This window comes from Notolabrus celidotus, chromosome 10, assembly GCF_009762535.1.
Source record: "Notolabrus celidotus isolate fNotCel1 chromosome 10, fNotCel1.pri, whole genome shotgun sequence".
In the NCBI taxonomy this organism is placed as follows: Eukaryota; Metazoa; Chordata; class Actinopteri; order Labriformes; family Labridae; genus Notolabrus; species Notolabrus celidotus.
Window position 1 is genome coordinate 5,610,746 of NC_048281.1, and position 15,994 is coordinate 5,626,739.

General features: G+C 38.8%; 1 protein-coding gene across 1 annotated transcript in view; it reads left to right on the forward strand.

The window, feature by feature from the left end:
* The first annotated feature begins 398 nt into the window (after nucleotides 1-398).
* The window catches only part of lrp1bb (low density lipoprotein receptor-related protein 1Bb), a 426,184-nt gene continuing 410,588 nt past the window's right edge, over nucleotides 399-15,994 (forward strand). The window contains exon 1 of the mRNA XM_034694098.1: nucleotides 399-501. The gene's annotated coding sequence lies outside the window, so the exon portion shown is untranslated. The remainder of the gene's footprint in view (nucleotides 502-15,994) is intronic.

Consider the following 15,994-nt stretch of genomic DNA (forward strand, 5'->3'; position numbering starts at 1 on the left):
GTTGTGTTGTAAAGTGCATAACTAAGTGTCAAGTCAAACTGTTAAAATAAAATAAATAACAGTAGAAAAAGTAGTTAACAAGACTTTATTATATTCACATAACTATAAATAGAATCAATAACTTTGTCATTGGTACGTTTATGAGAATAAGTATCTATTCAGTAAAACTAAAGGTATGCTGCTATGCAGAGGAAATAAATTAACAAATAGATAAATAGACAAATAAAATATTACAATAAGTACTAGATAAATAAACTAAATCATGAATAAATCGGTTAATATTTAATATAAGTTGATAAATAAACAACGAGGAATCAGCTGTTGACAGCGTGTACCCGGAAGTGATCTGTCTCATCAGGCGCACCTGGTGCAGGTCAATCAGAGCGCGCACTGGATAGCAGCGGGCCAAAACGCTGCACTTAAAACAGACTGCTGTACGGAGTGGACCGGTGGTCCAGAGGACAATCTGAAAGAAACCGAGCAGGCAGCCGGTAGGAGCCGGTAGGAGCTGGTTTTGAACTGGTTTTGAACTGTTTTCTGTTTGTCAGCTGATGATTGCTTCTGCGGCGGTGCCGGCTCGGGCACGTGCTTTCCCTGCGCTCTGCGCGCCTGTTGAAATGTTTGTTGTTCGTCATGACTGGTGTTTGGTTAAATGTTGTATTAAAAGATTATAAATACAAGGAATGTTTAAAGTACACATAATACACGATTAATTAATCAATAAATTCCCATTTTCATGTGATATAATAAGATATAAACATTTAATTAGCTTTGTATTTTCATCTATTTCCTGATGGTTGAATTGGTTTATTAATTCACTGTGGTACAAAGCAATGATAGGCAGTTTAATTTAAATTGAGTTGGACGTTGCTTTGTGGTTTTAGCTCTGTGCTTATGTTGCATTTACATATAATTTGATGCAGGTATTTCTTTTGTATTTTCTCCTTTTATTTTAAGGTTTTTCACCTGAATAGTGCAGACGGCCTCATAAAAACTCTGAGATTAAATAAATCAAATCAAAGGAGAAAAATAAGAAACATGTTGTGCTATTTTGAGTGGAGTCCGGTCACCTTTGGTCAGATTGTCTGTCCTTTCAAGTTGGGAGTGGGACACTGCATGGAAATGAGATAACTTGACACTAAGAGCATGGTGTTGTTGCAATGTTATTCAGGAAAAAGAGTAAACCTGCAGTCTATCTTTGTGCACATGTGAATAACATCTGCATCCAGAACTGTTGAAAACATTTTTTTGCACATCCACTGGTTGTGTTAACTGAACAATTTTGCTAAACTGATTAGATTTTTTCATGCATTTTTGCTGTTTTCACACCAAAAGTCCATTCATTTTCTCATAAAGTAAAAATCCATCAGTAGGACTCCAAAACTCGCTCATTTTATCTCTTCCGTAACACACACAAAAACAAGTCTGAACTATGTTGAGTTGTATCGCGATGGAATTAAGTTCAGACTAATTTAGAAAGTCTGCTCTGAATTAGCCCGCCACATAATAGTATTTTAACTGAGACAGAAGGAATGTTAGTGCAGAATTCAGCTAATTTTGCTAATGCTGAAAAGTTTAGTCAATTAATTGATAGTCATCGACAGTTATGTGAATCAATTAAATGTTACTGAACAAAGTCATTTTAAAAAGCAAAAAGCATTTCCTGGAAGCAGATGATATGTCTTTTCTTCTTCTGTTTATTTCCTTGCAGCAGCGTGGTGAGTCATCAGCTTTAAAGTCTCTGGAGTGAATGTAGACCAACAACTTCCCCTGCCAAAGAAATGTTGAGAATAATGCTTTCACATCCTCGGGCTGACCCCTGTGTTGTTTATGTTTACCGTCTCATCCAAGTGTTCTTCTTGAACAGAGTGAGGGTCGTGAAGTCCACTACCTCTGAACTGGTTGCGAGTCTTTTATAATGGATCTCAGTTGTAAAGCAGTCTGGTAACAGTGGGGGCTCAATGATGAAAAGAAGATAATCTAGCTCAGGCTGCAGAGACTCAACAGGAGAGCATGTTTGTCTCTCTTTGCTGCAGTTGATGATTGCAAGAGTGGGCTTGGATGCTTGAATAGAAAGTTTGGTAGAATCAGAACTTTTCTTCTGCATACATCAGTTAAACTTCATATTGCATTGTACTTGGTGTGATGATTTTTATTACTCTTACAGGCAGATGAGTAGTTGTGTGTTAGAGGCTATAAAGTAAACTAACTTGCTAAACTCCAACCTTTTACTGTGAAATCAACAGCACTCATTTCCTTTTACCGTAAAAGGAGAAACAGTTATACCGTATTTATTATGGTGAAATTCTGGCAACCACAGCTGCCGGTATTTTACCATAAAAACAACAGGGTATTTTTGTTAAGTGTAGGGTATTTCCATGTTATTTATATAGCAAAACATTGCTTATTTCTATGGTAGAAACCTGTATTTTTATGGTAAAATATAGACTCACACTCCAACATTTACTGAAAAACCAACAGTACTAATTTCCCTTTAACATAAAAGGAGAAAAAGTTGTACTGTATTTATAACGGCAAAATTCTGGCAACCACAGCTGCCGCAAAAAACAACATTTTTTATTAACAGTGTGTACACTGCTGCAGACAGGGTCCTTTTTACCATATAAGTTGGCTAATTTTAATAAAGACCCACGCAAACAATGATTCAATATTGATAAAACTTTCATCATTTTTATCGTTTGCTAAGCCAACGGTAGTCACATTGTAAATTTTGGTGTAAGTTTATTTCAAATCAATCAATCAATCTTTATTAGAATAGTGCCAAAGCACAACAAACGTTATCTCAAGAAGACCTACCAGTAAGACAGGGTAAGACTCAGTCTTATCTCATCTTAATCCAACATGAGTAAAGCACATTGCAGAATTTAGCAAGTTACAGTGGTGAAGAAAAACTTCCTTTAAACAGTCAGAAACCTTGAGCAGAACCAGACTCAGGTTAGACCGTCTTCTGCCTGGACTGACTTGGGGGTTGAAAAGAGGGACAGAGGCAATTAAGAGAGAGATGATTGTGAAGAGACAGATAGAAGTAGTTGTTGCTGCTGGGGTCTTGCACATCCACAGCAGCAAACACAGTACACAGCACTATCTTATCTTGGATAACATCTAACCAAGATCTGGGAATATGTGTAATTTGATGACATAACTAATAAGTATTCATTATCATGTTACTTTTTGACCATTGCCATTGACCAAATTAATATTGTTATCTATCACCATTTACTTATTTTATCACTCGGAATAAACATATCCCTATCACATGGAGATCTTTTTTTATGGGTCATGGGTTGTGTCATTATGTAATAAAATAATAAATACTCACATAAATGAGAAATATAAATGAGGTGTGACGAGGAAATCACCATTAATACTGTAGTGCCTCTGTACAGAATCCAGTAGCAGACACAGTGTGCATCTCCTGCTGTTAAACACAGCGATCGCTAGGAGCGGCAGCCTGCAGGGATACAACTCCATTACAAAAGTTTACCACATTTATAGTATCTGCTTTTAGCCCACAGCTTTTGTTCTTTACCATCCATTGTCCTTTGAGGAAGAATGTACTATTTTCATTTACCATAGAATAATATGAAACTCAACATTAGTAGTGGTGGTACTCATGTTTTTGTATCTATTGATAGTACCTTTACAGCTCTCGTTTTCACCCAAATGGAGGTGTGGTCACTGTAGTGGGCAGCAAGGAACGTTGGAGTGACTTCATCAGTGGGTCCAACCATTAAAGAGGAGGACAGTGTTACTGTAGCCAGTTGTATTAAAGGATACCATAGTGACTGCGTCAGTCTACTCGTTGACCAAATTTAAAAACTACTCGTGAGCAGGGGAGTACTTAGGACAAGGAAAACAATGTTGCGCTAAATCTGTTTCTGCATGCACTCAAAGGAAAGCTGCAAATTTGCTCTCACGCATAGAAATGTTGCACGCTGCAAAGACGAGATGTGTGCATGGCTGTTTAATTTCCATGTGCAACTCCTCATCATCTTTGCACATAATTCTCATGTTCTCGAAGATTTGGCATAATGATGCAGCCATAGGCTCTCCCCCCCCTGTACTCTAGTCCATAAGATACCCCCTTGGATCTACAGTAAATGGCATGCCATCATCACTCCAATAATCACACATTTTTGTTGTTTGGTTGTATGTTTGTTCTTGTTTGACCCGAACAGGTGATCAATGCGCTTTAGCTGGAAGAACATGTATGCATTGTGCCTGCAAATAATACTGAATCAGAGGCTGTCTAATAGTGAAGGAAAGTGCAGAATAAATTCTTAACAGAGTACATTTACACTGACATTAGTGTGTGGGTTGGACAAAAGCTAAGTTACCTAAATTAAGTGGTGAAAATTGAAAGTCTATCTTCAGTGCTGATGGGCTGAGCAGACTAGGGTCTCTTGTGAGTGATGCACTTAGTATTGACAAGACCTGTATACAATCCTACTTAAACTTCAGAACTATGCCTTTAACTTATCTTGATCTCTGAGAAGAACTGCCAATGGAATAAAATGCGTAATATTTAGAAAATGATACAACTTACCAATTAAATTTACAAAGGTTTTTATTACTTATTAAAAAACTCATTCCTTTTGTAAAACACTCTAGACTCAAATTATAGAACCTCATGGCATCATGGTAGCTACAACATTGCTGACCTTTTTACTATACTTATTAGTATTTTTTAACTTTTTACCAAAATTACTATAAAATGTACACACACTTTCCATAGTTTTTTTTTTGAGTAACTTAAATATGATGAGCAATGATATAATAACAAATGTATCAGTCATAGATTACAAATACATGGAATATTTGATATATGATGTTAAAATAGAACAATACAAACTAGTGCACTAGAATGAAAATGGACTTCTTTTCAATTAAAAGGCAGAGCCTTTTAGAAAGAATTAAAATTGATAAATAAATAAAAAAAAACAACAAATAAATACAAATGAAGAGTTCATTTGCAAAACATGTCTCAGTTTTTATACATTTTCAAAAAACATATTTCCTTTTAATATATATTTTTAATAGTTACATTTTTAAGATACCGCAAATTAGTAATGTCATTTTGACTTAGTAGAAGCCACCCAAATTCAATTGATTGATAATACCTAAAGCTAGTAATAGAAAAAGTATGTTTTTTGAAACATCTTTTTAATTTTTTAAAAGTGAGTTATCTTTTTTGCAAATTAACTCTTCAAATATATTCAATAAATAATAGAATACGGAATGTGCAATAAATACATTTGGGCAATAAATATGTTAAGTATCTACCCAACCCCACGCCTCCTCGGCATTAAATGGCAGCAGCCTTAATTCAGTCTGAGAGAGTCATGCCAGCTACACTTTGGTAATGCTTGTTTGTACTGTCGACATGGATATACAAGAAAAGTTTCTCCCTATCACATTAGTGCTAGAGCATACAGATGAATATATGATGCTTTGGCTCAGGTTCTTGAGTGGTGTTGTCTGTAATAAACTGTTATGTTTGTGTATATGGGTCGACATTGGCCATAGTGATACCCTGAAAAAGAACTTTGAAATTGGTATCATAAAGAAGATACATTTTCTAGATAAATAGCTGCGTGACACCTGCAGCATGACAAAGACCAGTCATTCTTCATTTACAGTGCATGAATACACTATGAAAAGACAGCGAGTAGACATTCAGTGTTGTTCTCACAATGACAAAGCAGTAATTCAGTGTACAAGCATTCGTTTCTATTCTTCACTAATTGACCGCAGCACAATCCTATGGTATCTTTGTAATTAGTCCAACATTGAATTGCTTTGTACAGATTGAAGTATGTTGTAGAATGTTAAAAGGCACTCTCTCTCTCTCTCTCTCTCTCTCTCTCTCTCTCTCGTGGTCTTGTGTGCACAGCTTCACCACAGCATGACAAGCATTTCCTCGAGAGTGGTTGTTTAGTCTCAAAAGCACTTGTCAAGTCCGATTTGTCCGACCTCAGCCTGAGAGAGAAAAATATGAAGAGCAGAAGACATGTGAAGGGTGCTTGCAACCCTGGTATTCTTTTCTAGTGGTCATAATATGACCCATATTATGCAGCAGGTCTGCACAATGAGGGCTTTTCTGATCCATGCATAATGTCCAAGCATTGTGTATTGCAAAACCTGGAACCCTGATCCCTGCCCTTGTGGCCGCAAGGTCCAGCGGATTGCACATATTATTCTAGAGAGTAAATTGTGATTGAGAATTGCATGTTTTTAATCCAAACGTTACCTTGTTCAAGGTTCACTGGATGTTATAAAAAGGGGAACATAAAGAGGGATGGAGAGGGAGAGAAAACGCCAGACATGTTCAGCTTTTCCTCCAACTATCCATCAATCATACAGTAGTAGGCCATTAGGCGAGGCGGCAAGCCACAACCACAAACTGCCAGCTCCCATAAATGCTATCAACACAACTCATGCAAGATAAACAACAGAAAGAGCAGATGGGAGAAAAGGAAGGGGAGACAGCTAGGGACGGTCTTGACGCCCAAGCTGAGTGTGACAGTGCAAGTGGTCATCCAGAGATAGTCTGTATGAATGATGGGCTGTGTTTGCCACTGCAGATGCAACATGAAGATCATGTTTTTCATCTCAAGGATGCTTTTTGACTGCATTCCAAGCTTGGCATACATTTTGAGAAACAGATGGTGTCTGTCTGTAGTTGCATTCTGGATAATAGCAAAGATGAAATCCTTCTGCAGATTGTACTTTCACTTATACAAACATTTCCAGGAGGAAAAAAAAGGACGGTGTAGGTAGCAGCAGCAGTGTCAAGGTTTGACTTTACCTCAGTGAGCCACACATTTGATAGATTCTGTGAGACTAGCTCTGACAATATACCAGCCTATAGAAAGCAAAGAGAAAGTTGTCCTCCAGTATATTAATCCAAGTACTACTTTAAATCTGATCATGTTTGTAAAATTAAAGTACATACAAGGTATTATACTTAGCAGGAAGCCAGCTATCTGCTCACACATTGTCACATTCAGGCTGTGATTAGCACGAAGCCTCAAGCCGATAATCACAGGTGTTCTTAAATTAAACACAGCACAAGTTTACAGCTTTTATGCAGCAGATCTACAGGTAGCATAATAAAGCGCAACACCTGCTTGTTATTGTCTGGTCATTTAATGAATCATTTGACTCCCCGCACACAAAAGCTCTAGCTCAAGTTCAGACAGGAAGACTATTCCCTGCATGTTACTTATCAGTTAATTTCACTTCATACATTGTGCTCACTCCTCTACACATGCACACTCACACGTGTTCATCAGCCTATCACCTGGAATAGTTTATCCAATAGCAGTTCAACACACCCTAAAAGTTAGCCAATCATTTTACTGCTGCCCATTTTAAATATGGCTCTCCCCCTTCAGTTCATTCATTCATGTATTTGATGCGTGCAACCCTCCACCTCCTCATCACCGCCCAGATTAAGCAACTTCATCACCGCCCAGATTAGGCAACTTCATCAACCATCGACGACATTGATCTTAATATCACCGTCTGTTACCAGTCTTTGCAGTCCTTCAGCATAATCAGCCTTTAAACGACTTCATCAACCTTCTCATCATCACTACCAAGTCTTCACTGATTTGATCAGCTCCTTCAATGTAATCAACCTCAGGCATCTTCATCAGCACCACCTCCACCACCAGTGTCTGAACTCCATGGGGGGGGACAGGTTTTGCTGCCTCTCAGAGCAGACACTCTTCGATCACCCTATCTCCCCGTAGAGTTCAATCGCCGAAGAAACTCTGACAATAAATCCTGAATGTATTTTGGCATCTTGTGCAACATCATTAATTCAATATCACCTGAGCTTTGTGAAATAAATATCATCTTTACTTCACTAAGTGTCTCTCCTGATTGAACTACAGTATTTCTACAACTTGCCAAGATATGGACAGTTGCCATGTACCGCATAATATTTCCTGCACTCTTGATTCTTTGTGAAGGTCTGCACATTGAGGTTAACTTGCTACTTAGTGTTATGCACAATTATTTATATACGTTTCCTTTTATAATGTGACGTAAAAGTCTATTGGCAGTGGCTTTGGTTGTGTGTGTGATTCAGTGGTACCAGCTTGATTAAAACAAGTCAGACTATTTTCTGTAACGCAGATTTGTGGTGTTCTCGACATCTGAGGAGGTGTGATTCACACTGTCAAAAGTGTTGTCGTACTTCAAGCATCACTCTTATCCTACCATAATTTCTGCTATATACAGTGGGTACAGAAAGTATTCACACGCCTACACTTTTTCTACATTTTGCTATGTTACATCTACACACAATACTCCATAATGACAACATGAAAAATGTTTTGTAGACATTTTTGCAAATTAATTAAAAATAAAACACTCAACTGTCACATGCAAATAAGTATTCACACCCTTTGCTTTGCAACTCAAAATTGAGCTCAGGTGCATCCTGTTTCCTCTGACCATCCTTGAAATGTTTCTACAACTTCATTGGAGTTCACCTGTGGTAAATTCAATTGATTGGACATGATTTGGAATGGCACACGCCTGTCTATATAAGATCCCACAGTTGACAGTGCATGTCAGAGCACAAACCAAGCCATGAAGTCAAAGGAATTGTCTGTAGACCTCCGAGACAGCATTGTATGGAGGCACAGATCTGGGGAAGGGTACAGAAAAAATTATGCTGCATTGAAGGTCCAAAAGAGCTCAGTGGTGGCTGAAAATAGCTGTGCACTGACGCTCCCCATCCAACTTCATCAAGCTTGAGATTAGTTTTAATTTCGTTAACGAAAATGATGATGAAATATGTTTGTCAACGTCTATTTTTTCATGACGAAAACGAGACTAAGACGTGCTAAACTGCATCCATGATAATAAAAACTAAGACGAAAATATGTTTTGATTTCGTTGACGAGACGATGACGAGACGAAAACATTAGTGGCGGATCGTCGGACATTAAGAATCCATGTTTCCCCCGCTGTGCTTCTTTAAAGATAAAGTGATGACTTCCTGTGACAGGCTGAGTTATTATCTGAGGGGCTCAGTGTTAGCTTGGTCTCTACCTGCAGCAGGTGTGCTTTATGAACCAGCTCTCCTCACCTCCATGCATCTGTGTCATCTTAATTGAGGATTTTTACCCCCGGTGTTCGTTAAGACACAACCGGGGGACGTCTGTTTACTATTTGACGTTGTTGCTGTTATAACCGTAAAAAGCTTGATTTAATCCAGTTTGGTGATACATCAGACACATTTAGTAAGTTTTGATCAACTCCTTGTCATCAAAGGTTCAGATGCATTCCAGAGTGCCATGAACTGACTGTCCAGTGCCTCTGTCGCTGCCAGGTGCATTCAGGGATCGTCGTAAAAGTGCAATACAGCCCTTATATTGTGTCCATGGCATTTTTATTTGAATCAAGAGAATCAAAATATCTTCATAGTGGTCACATCAAGAATGTTTCCTTTTTACTTTTTAGCAGGCTAAATCATTTAACTTAAGATATTACACAAAAGTGTTAAAAGAGTGAAATATTGACTTTTGAACACTTGGTATAACCCTGTACTGATATCTGATCGACTACATGAATTATTTTAAAGAGAGAAAATGTTTTGGCAAAAATCAAAGACTAGAATCTGACTAAAACTAGACTCAAATGTTTTGAGTTTTTGTCGACTAAAACTATAAAGGGCTGAAAAGACTATAATGTGACAAACTAACAGGCATATTCGTCTTAAGACTAAGACTAAATCTATATGCGAGTATTGGAAAGCCTTCTTTTTGGCAATTTCTGACATCCTGGACCTAAAGATTCAGCCATCTCCTCATATAGCCATCTTTGGCAGAGCCCCGCTTGATTTAGCTACTACTATAACGCAAAACAATGTGATAGCATTTGTGTCCCTGGTTGCCCGGAAAAGAATCCTTTTGCTTTGGAAGTCTTCTCAACCACCTTTATTCAGAGTTTGGCTAAACGATGTTTTAAGTCTGCTAAAATTGGAGAAGATAAAATTCACCATCAGGGGCTCATCGGATAAATTTTATACCCACTGGAGGCCTTTACTTGATTATGTAGACCGCCTCCCTCCCAAGGAGTTGACCCCATAGACCGCAGCGCTAATTCAGTACCTTCTCCTTACTTCTTACCTACGTGCCCCCGTCCCTGGTGGCTGCTCCCCCCCCCCCCATTAGAGGCCTTTGCGCGGTGGAGTCTGGGCGCCTGGAGCCGACATGGGTCATGTGGACAATGCTGCCCGATTTAGACTCTTTCTGACTGGGATGTGAGCAGCAAACAAAACTCTTCTATTTCTATTTATTTATTTATTTATTTCATTATTTATTTATGTCTGTACCACGTGTTACTTGATTGTATTGTATTTTATTTTACATTCTGTTTTGTTAATTTGAGCTGGGGTTTGAGGGAGTGGGGTGGTGGGAGGACGGTTGTTTGTGTGTGTGTGTTTAAAAACAGAAAAAGACTGTTAACTATTACACTGTATTGGTTGCACTGGAATAATCCTGCAAAAACAAAATAAAAAAAAAATAAAAAAGACTAACACTAAATCTAAAATAGCTGCCAAAATTAACACTACTTGAGAGGATGTGAAAAGAAGAATGGGAGAAACTCCCCAAATCCAGCTGTGCTAAGCTTGTAGCATCATACCTGAGAAGACTGGAGGCTCTAACCCCTTCCAAAGGTGCTTCAAAAAAGTATTGAGTAAATGGTCTGAATACTTATGTACATTTGATATTTGAGTGTTTTAATTTTATTAAATTTGCAAAAATTTCTACAAAACATTTTTCACTCTGTCATTATGGAGTATTGTGTGTAGAATGTTGAGGGAAACAATGATTTGAATCCATTTGGAATAAGGCTGTAACACAACAAAATGTAGAAAAAGTGAAGGGGTCTGAATACTCTCTGTACCCACTGTATAACTGACATTCAAATCTGACCTTAGCACTACAATTATAATGCATTCATTTCATACAGCTCTTTTCTCTGTGATTAGACGTCTCAGAGTCATGTAGATGTGTAAAAACAGTTATTGGCTCACATCCCTCTCTACCTCCTTTTTTTTGTTACTATTTTTAGGGGCAAGCTGACTTTAACCTTTATCATCCTCTTTGGTTCATGGAGTTTGATAACCCTCCTAAACCCCCTGCATAGCTTTATCCAGCTTAGACCAAAGCAAAGGTCAGATTAGCCAGAGAAAGTGCTGACAACAGTCTGGGTATGCAGGATGTTGGATGCTGGATCACTGTCACGCTGTCATGGATTACTGGGACATTTTAATAGAGCACAGGCATTGTTACATTAAGGCATGTGGTTGGCCGTGATAAGTCAAAGTGTCTATAAAGAAGGACTTTATTGCCCCCCCAAAAATGTATATATAGTGTGTGAAGACCTGCAAACACTGTTATGCATGTGAACGTCTCTGCACCATGACCTTCTTTTCAGTCCTTTGTTTTGGTATGATGAAAGAGCTGCCCAGACTTGACTATCTGTCTCAGCAGCATATCCTTGTTTGGTTTAGTACTGTATATGCAAGCGCCTTGTGTCATGTGTTAATAAGATCAGAGAACAAATCTGACAGAGGTCTATGAAAAATAAATATGTTAAGGGGCTCTGGCTTAAGTGAGAGGAGTAATTAGATTTTTGGCATTGAAGCCATATTGATGCTTCTCTGACAGAGGACAGAGAAGATTGTTTAATGTGTAACACAGGCTTAAAACACCTCTGTATCAGCTTTGTGTGCATTGGTTGAGTCAAGTGTCTGCTGGACGTACATGTTGAGTGTAACGTGTTAACATTGAGCAGAAAATGTCATGGTTTCTTGAACTTGCATAGTTATTATTCACTCACACATTGTATGTAAGCAGTTTAAATAGAAATTTTACATAAGACCACATCATCCTGGGAGGCAGACACCCTCTCTACTTTTAGATTAAGAGTACTCTTAAAACTGTCCTTTTTGATAAAGCTTATAGTTAGAGCTGGCTCAGGCTTGGACCAGCTCTTAGTTATGCTGCTATAGGCTTAGACTAGCCTTACTAACCCTCCCTGTCGCATTAAAGTTACTAACCATAGACATTTCAGGAGCCCCTGAGCTCCAGCGGCAATAGTTACTTCTACTACTACCACTATCTGTCCCATCACTATCATCACTCTCTCTATTCTCCTCTCCCCAACTTAGTCAAGGCAGATGGCTGTCTAACATAAGTCTGGTTCTGCTCAAGTTGTACGCATATTTTTACCATTATTATTGGCACTTGAACCGTAAGTTTACCCAAGCTGTTGTTGATGATATTGCTGTCTTTCTATATCCATCTCTCTTTCTGCCTGCTCTATCCCATTCCAAACTTGGACAGTCGCAGCAGATGTCTAACATGAGTCTGGTTCTGCTCGAGGTTTCTGCCTGTTTTAAAGGACGTTTTTTTTTTTCTCGCCGCTGTAACTAGTTAAATACTGCAAGGTGCAATGCTCATGGTGGATTAAGATGAGATAAGACTGAGTCCTGTCTTAACCCTCCTGTTATCCTCAAATTTTACTGAGCTGTGCATTCTTCTATATGTCAGCTCCACCCCTATGTTGTGTGAATCATCAATGTCTTCACAGGACAATATTTCCCAACCCACAGTACAGCAAATATCAATGTTCTCATGGGAAAGAAATCTTGAGTCCCTCTCGGCGTAGTGTGTTACTGACGGTAGCCTTTGTTACTTTGGTTCCAGCTCTCTGCAGGTCATTCATCAGGTCCCTCCGTGTAGTTCTGGGATTTTTGCTCACTGTTCTCATGATCATTTTGACCCCACAGGATGAGATCTTGCGTGGGGCCCCAGATCGAGGGAGATTATTAATGGTCTTGTATGTCTTCCATTTTCTTACAATTGCTCCCACAGTTGATTTATTCACACCAACCTGCTTGCCTATTGTAGATTCACTCTTCCCAGCCTGGTGCAGGTCCACAATTTTCTTCCTGGTGTACTTGGACAGCTCTTTGGACTTGGCCATGGTTGAGTTTGGAGTCTGAGTGTTTGAGGCTGTGGACAGGTGTCTTTTATACAGATAACCAGTTCAAACAGGAGCCATTAATACAGGTAACGAGTGGAGGACAGAAGAGCTTCTTAAAGAAGAAGTTACAGGTCTGTGAGAGACAGAAATCTTGCTTGTTTGTGGGTGACCAAATACTTATTTTCCACCATAATTTACAAATAAATTCTTTAAAAATCCTACAATGTGATTTCCTGGATTTTTTTTCTCATTTTGTCTCTCATAGTTGAAGTGTTCCTCTGATGAAAATTACAGACCTCTCTCATCTTTCTAAGTGGGAGAACTTGCAAAATCAGTGGCTGACTAAATACTTTTTTTTGCCCCACTGTACTGTATGTGTTTATCCTAAAAAAAAAAAAGTAATTTGTGGCATTAGTAAAAAAATCCAGAAACGTTCCAAAACATCAATTCATAACGTAATACCATAACATAATTTAATTCTAAACTTCAGAAAATAAAATAAAAAATGTCTCACTAACACCATCACTGACTGTGCTCTGGTATGTGCATATTCTCAGTAGACAAGAAAGTGACAGAGTATTTACTTATGTGGCAATGACTGACATTTAAGTGACACTGGGTATGTTTAAATTTAGCCCTCTAAGCATGTAATCCATTTAACATGAAATAAATGTGACATAGTTTTTCGCCCTCTGACAGCGCCGATACAGCCAGCATGAAAAGCAGCACCTCAGGGGTTAACACTGACACATTCTACTACTATCTTCTTGTTATTAATCCTAGTATAGGCTGTAACAATTACTGATGAAGAATCTTGTGAACAAACAGTGCCCCAATTAAACCCGAGAATAAAAACTCTGATGTGACCTGACCCTCACCCCCCTCATCACATCCCACGGGAATCTTCCAGGTTGCGTCGGCATGTTCAACATCTGAGTCTACAATAATAGCTCCATTCACAGTGAGATGTGTTTTGAAAGGCATGGATTAATACTCAGGGACTTGAAAGTCACTGTATGTAATTCACCGTCATGGATTAAACAGCAGCAGTCTGGCTGATTAACACCGAGCAATTTAAATCTTCCCACAGTCTCGGGTCACACGAGGCCTTTATGTTTTCATACTGCTGTCTGTTTGCTTGTCAGAATGCTGAGAAAAATAGTTACAGTAATTGTACCTGTCCTGTCCTGCAGGGCATTTTTTATATTAGTATGACAAATTCACATACAAAGAGAGGGAGAATATCAAAATTAATTAAATCCCAGACTAACCAAGGTCAAAACAGGCATTTAGCTACGGATGACCTGGAGTAACCTGCAACCTGATTTAAAGCTCTGTTCCTGCATCATATCCGCCGCTGAAGCTAGAGCTGGGCGATATTATAAAAGATGTTCTCATGATACAATTTTTTTTTTTTATCAGGATAAATACAAATTTATTGTTTTGCTCTAAATGTAAAACAGATATATATCAAAATGTATTCTGTGTAGCAACTCAGTAGAGTATTGTTATGAGTGGTGCACTCCCCTTTAAGATTACCACGGGTTACGGGTGAAATGTTTCCCCCAGTGCAGTGAATGCATCATAGTTACTCAGTGTTGTACGACGGTCGCGGTGGACATTTAACGTGTTCTAATGTGCTCTTCTTTTGCCCACATCCTGAAAGTATACTTAAAGGTGACATATCACGCTTTTTTCATCAAAATATATTGGTCTGAGAGGTCCCCAAAACATGTCTTTAAAGTTTATGCTCAAAAAAACACTTTGAAATCAGATTTTGGCATGCCTGTAAACCCCTCTTCTTCAGTCCTCCTCAGAACACTCTGTTTTCTCTCTGACCACGCCCCCTCAGGAAGTGGATGTGCCTCGGCTGTCCAGCACGTTGATCTAATGTTTACATGTTGGCTGAATATACACGGCTGCTCACAGATCACGTTACTTCAACCCTCTGAATCTGATCCAGAATCTGATCCTGACGGAGAGGCGCCTGTAGCAGGACCTTTCTGAAGGATTGGTCATAGATTTAGTGTTTCTTGTTGTTTTATTTATAAGTATGTCGACGTGTATCTTGGTACACAGCTACGAACATGTAGCTATGTGGCTATGCTAACTAGCGCTAGCACTTATCCATGATAAATAAAAATCATCCACTAGATCTTCAAATCTGCAGGCCTGGGGAGTAAAACCGACCTCTACCAGAAAGGCAGCAGGACCTTTCTGAAGGATTGGTCACAGATTCTGTGTTTCTTGTTGTTTTATTTGTCAGTATGTCGACGTGTGTCTTGGTACACAGCTACAGCTACAGCTACGAACATGTAGCTATGTGGCTATGCTAATTAGCGCTAGCACTTATCCATGACAAATAAAAATCATCCACTAGATCTTCAAATCTGCAGACGTGGGGAGTAAAACAGACCTTTGTGTTTATTAAGACAGCCTACAACTAGCATGCCTCCCTCCTAAGCTCCTTGTTAGCACACATTTGTGCAGGTAATGAAAAACGGAGGGGGGATTCAGTATTATTTTATACAGTCTATGGGCTGAACAAGCTCCGAGCTCTGACTCCGTGACAGACCGGATATTGTTGTGACGTAACAAAAACATGGAAGTCTGAAACGGCTCGTTTCACACACATTTACAGAAAGGTGTAGAAATCAAAACAGGGGCAGAATGGATTTTTTTCATTCTCGGGGGGTTTGTAGACATGCCAGGGAAACATATTTCAGGTAGAGAATCATTAAAAAGTCCATTTTGCATGATATGTCACCTTTAATGAGCCTTTAAGACCGCCTACCTCTGACCCTGCAACATGTTTGGCTGTTCAATGCCGTCTTCTAACTAAGGCACATTTAGCGCCCCCTCCCTTTCTAGTGGTTGGGGGGTGTAATCACAGGTTTCAATATATTTAACATTTGTAACACTCATATTGAGAAAAATTATATCATGATAATTATCT